The sequence below is a fragment of the Rhincodon typus genome, chromosome 5 (genome assembly GCF_021869965.1).
Source record: "Rhincodon typus isolate 14 chromosome 5, sRhiTyp1.1, whole genome shotgun sequence".
Classification (NCBI taxonomy): Eukaryota; Metazoa; Chordata; class Chondrichthyes; order Orectolobiformes; family Rhincodontidae; genus Rhincodon; species Rhincodon typus.
In genome coordinates, this window is record NC_063336.1 from 43,993,956 (window position 1) to 43,998,896 (window position 4,941).

Below are 4,941 nucleotides of genomic sequence, written 5' to 3' on the forward strand. Positions count from 1 at the left end.
TGATGACATATCTGAATAGGTTGATTAGGAAAATGTCTAAAGGTGGCTATCTAGGCCACTTGTGCTATCTTAAATCTTTTAAACAACTGCAGCAGCTTTAAATTTAGTCAGCAATATCTTATGCAAAACTTTATCTCCTGAGAAGCCACATAGAATGCATACAGAGTCATTCCTCCATCTACTACTTTAATTAATTTCTCAAAAGATTTGATTAGGTTTGCTAAGCATAACCTGCCCTTTACAAATATACATTGACAGAATCAACTCAAAGCTGTGTCAATTAAACATTCCAATATCTTTACCATAAGGACTGTTGTATTAACAGGGTAATAATTAACATTTCTTCCAAATCTGATTTCCCTGTTGCAAGTTGTTTCCCATCTTTAGTTCCCTTCTTCCCCATCCTTGTTTATCCCTGTTGTTGGTCTTGCAAATTGCATGTGTCAAAACATTTCATGAGCAAAGACTCTTAACTACAGGTAACTCAACCTACTTAAGTTAAATGGAATGTCAAATATGCCATGATAGAATGCCTCTTATGATACCTTTTATATTGTATAAAAGTATAATAAAATGTGCTAAGCATTAAAATTCACAATAGTACATTGAACCACTGGAGGCAGATGGCTAACACCATGGTCAAAAAAGTTTCTTTGAGGAAGAAAGTGAGTTGTGAGGCTGAGATGTTTCGGGAGGGCATTCCAGTGTGCTTTTGGCTCAGACACTTAAAGGTATAGTGATTAAAATTATAGATGTGCAAGAGGCAAATGCAGATGTTCCAACGCATTTTGGGCTGAAGGAGTTTGCAGTGATGTTGAAAAGTGAGGCTTGGGGATTTGAAAATATGGAGTTGGCAACCCTTAGTGGAACCATAAACCTTTCTGTCAACGTATTTCGACTGTTAATCTATGTTTGTTCATTCAAGGCTTTGATAAGAACTTTGAGGTTTTGATGTACTTTTTCACATTTTAAGATAACCCATGAGATAGTAGATTCCCTGGTCTGCAATCAGGTAGTTAGAAACATTGTAACTGTTTGTGTACTTTTTTTTTAAGTAAAGTTATCATTCGGGAAAAAAAACAGACAAAATAGGCTATTTTTACTATTTATTACAAACATCAATCAACTTCCTTGTTACATTTCTATTGCCGTGGCAGCTCAGCAATCCCTATCAAAAAGTGTGCTCAAAAACTGTTATTTGCAAAACGACTTTCAGATGATGCGCATATTTAAGGAAACGGCCTCTATCAGAGTCTAGACCCGAAACGTCAGCCTCTCTGCTCTGATGATGCTGCTTGGCCTGCTGTGTTCATCCAGCCCTGCACCTTGTTGTCTCGGATTCTCCAGCATCTGCAGTTCCTACTATCTCTATCAGAGTGGAGTGGTTTCACTTTGGTCGCAACCAAGACTACAACTCCCGGCAACCTTCGCCGTTGGTTTGCTCGGGGTTCCCGGCTGTAGGTGACATGTTTACATTTACGGAGGGAGGAGAAAGACAGACTTAAAACAAAACAGCCCGTCTTGTGATTGAATAAAACATGCTTAATAAACAAATCATCTGTTCTGCACGCAGTTACACAGCGTCTGTAAATGCTGAGCGACAGGTACATTTAATGTACATTTATTCATTTTTGTGTGTGTGTGTGTGGAGGGGGGAAGGGTGATAATAAGCGTTGTGTTTGTAGCGCACCCCAAAGGCCCCCAAAGCCTGGCGGCTTTATTGAGAAGGGTGTATGCGAGCTGAAGTTCCAGTGTTGGTGGAGCTGACAGACTGGGTACTGTCTGCGACTAGAGTTTGCAACTCCGCCTTCCAGTTCCAGAATGTTGGTCACAATGGCCGAGTATCAAAGAGCGAGGCCGACATTCCACAAACAGAATGTCCCCATTGTCTCCACGTTCCAAAGCGGCACTTCCGCATTCAATGTCCACCAAGTTGACCCACCATCCGCTGCAATCCATACACAAAATAAAGAAAAACACCACCACCTTTTGTAAATATATCTTTTTTTTATTCCAAAGAGTCTCTCTGATGTGCGACAACTAAACAAATTAAAAATCGCCAGTTTTAATGTCTTGTAGAAAAGGTTCCAGTTTACACTGTCGCGTTTGCATTGGTGCGAAGGGTTTTGGCTTTCTCATCAATTCAAACGTGGCAGAAAATGACCGACCATTGTACGATAAAAGTCCAAGTTTCATTTCAACAAATGATCGTGACAAGCGTACAATATTTCCACTTACGATGCAATTCAGGTGGTTTATATGGCTTTTTATTCTTATTTCTCCCGTTTCCCATTTATTAAGCGCTTATGCATTGTAGGTACGAGGTCGGAATGCTGTGAATCTAGAAATTAAACCTTATATCATAAAATAAGACATGGAGTGGGCCAGTCATGGCTTAGTAGCGCTCCCAACTCTTGAAACACAAACTTGTAAGTTCAGGTTCCACATCAGGATTTAAATACGATAAAGACTCCACATTCCAGTACTACTTGTTGCTGACTGATGTTGTTACCCGATTGGAGGTAGCGTCTTTCAGTTCAGGCATAAGACAAATCTCATCTTCCAGCTCCGGTGGATGCACAACATCCTAAGGTGCTATTTTGAAAAGAAGGGGGCTTATCCAAGGTATCCTTATCCTGAAAGAAATTCCTAAAAATAGATTATTTGGTTATTACTACCTTACTGTTCTGGGAGTGTTGAGTGTGTATAATGATTGCTGTATTTCTTGCATTTAACAGTAAGTACACTTCAACAAACTACTTCATTGGTTGTGAAGTGCTGTAGGACCTCTTATGGTCATTAAAAAGTGCTACATAAAGTTGAGTTTCATTTAACTTTCACATTCAGGATGGTTTGAAGGAACAGTTTCAAGCTTTAGCGTACTTGCTGTTTGCGGGTTTACTTGATGACTGCATATTTGTATTACCTGTTTTTCAGTTTTTATAATTTAACTGTGTTGATTTTTTGTTTCTTCCTTATTTGCATAGACCAGCCTTCCAATAACTTAATGGTAGTCTCCCACAAGAGGAGGTGTTTGAGATGTGTCCTTCTCGAATAATTGGTGTGATCCAATACTGTACCCGTTTATTGTGCATTCTCGTGTCCTGCTTTGTTTTAGTGAGTCTTTCCTTACAACAACATCTTGTATTAATCTACTGACCTTAAGGTAAACTATCCCAGTATGCTTCACCGAAATATAATAAACGAAATGTGATACCACACCAGGAAATTAGGGTAGATAACCAAAAGCTTGATCAGAAAATTAGGCTTTAAATAGTTTACTAAAGGAGAAATTTGGGGAGGTAGAGCGATTTGGAGTCGGGGGTGAATTCCAAAGTGCCAGATAGTTGAAGGAACTACCTTCACTGTAAACTGAATAAATCTGGTGACACTTAAGAGGTAAAATTAGATGTGCGCAGATAGTTTGAGAGTTGTGGGGCTACAGGAGATAACAGAAATAGGGAAAGTTAAGACCATGGAGACATTTCTGAAGAAGGGTCCTGACCTGAAACGTCGGCTTTCCTGCTCCTCTGATGCTGCCTGGCCTGCTGTGTTCCTCCAGCTCCATACTGTGTTATCTCTGACTCCAGTATCGGCAGTTCTTACTATCTCTAAGAATTTTAAAATCTGTGTTGCTTGACTGGGAATCTGGACTAGTCAGTGGACAGAGAGGTGTTGGGTGAACAGGACTGGCTGCAAATTATGACACAAGCTGCAGAGTTTTGAATGACCTCAAGTCTGTGGAAGGTAGAATATAGGAATCCAGCAAGGAGAGCATTGGAATTGTTGAGATGGAGGTAACAAGGCATGAATAAGGGTTTTAGCAGCAGCAGGTGAGCTAACATAGGGCAATGTCACAGAAACAGAGATGGGCTATTTTAATAATGGCACAGACATAAGGTCAAAAGATCATTTTGCTTAAATGTGACAGCAAGATTCCAGACAAGTTGGCTAAAGCTCAGACTATCCCACAGGGAGAGGGATGCAGTTGTTGACTAGATGGATATCAGATAATTTAAAATCAGAAGTTGAGGAGGTGGTGATGAGGTACAAAGTGCATGTGAAAACTAACGTTCTGCCTTTGGATGATGTTGCCAAGGGTCAGCAAGTAGATTAGAAGTAAGAGGGGAGCTTGGATAAATCCTTGGGAGTATCAGAGGTAATGGTACAGGAAGAGAAAAAAATGTTATTGTAAATTATTCCCTGGCTACATATGGGTCGATAAATTTGGAACTAGGGGAGAGCAGTCCTGCCCAACTGGAAGACAGTGGTGAGAAGTTAAAAGAGTATTGTTTGATTCGTTGTCACCCTGAGCTTATTGTTTATGTCATCATCTACATTTGGTTAAATTATACATTTAATCTCTTTATCCTATTCTTTCCCATACTCTGTATGTTCATTTACTTTAAATATTTGTCCAGTTTTTCTTTAAAAGATATGAAGGTCTCTGGCTCAAACACTCTCTGTGTCAAAACATTTCATGCATGAGCAATTCAAGCCATTTCTCCTACGCTGTTTCCATACTTTGTCATAATGTGACCTCATCACTGACATTAAATCCTGTCTTTTTTTACTCACTGTATCAAAACCAGCTGTATTAATTTCACCATAACCTTGTCTGCTTCTCAAGAAATAGTCCCAGTATCTTGAGGGTCACTTTGTAACTATAGTTTCCCATTGCTGGAATTATCTTGGTGAATATATAATGAATATTCTGTGTGGCTTTAATGTGTTTTCTATAAAAGATCACCCAAACTGGTCACTATTCTTAATGTAACCTAAGGAATGTTTTGTACATTATTTATTACTCTTATTCTATGACTAATTTATAAAACTCAAAAACTGCTGGTAGTTTTAATGAGCTTTTACACATCCCGCTCATACTTTCAGGGAAGTATATATTTGAAGCTGAATTCTCTCCAGTGTTATTTAAACTATAGT

General features: G+C 39.1%; 1 protein-coding gene across 8 annotated transcripts in view; it reads left to right on the forward strand.

The window, feature by feature from the left end:
* Positions 1–1,445: 1,445 nt before the first annotated feature.
* Positions 1,446–4,941, forward strand: part of fbxl4 (F-box and leucine-rich repeat protein 4) — a 115,162-nt gene continuing 111,666 nt past the window's right edge. For 5 of the 8 annotated variants that reach the window (XM_048596930.1, XM_048596928.1, XM_048596929.1 and 2 more), the window contains exon 1: positions 1,475–1,604. The gene's annotated coding sequence lies outside the window, so the exon portion shown is untranslated. Of the gene's footprint in view, positions 1,605–2,987; positions 3,167–4,941 lie in introns of all 8 variants that reach the window. The other 3 variants (XM_048596931.1, XM_048596925.1, XM_048596926.1) reach the window with 2 other exon arrangements.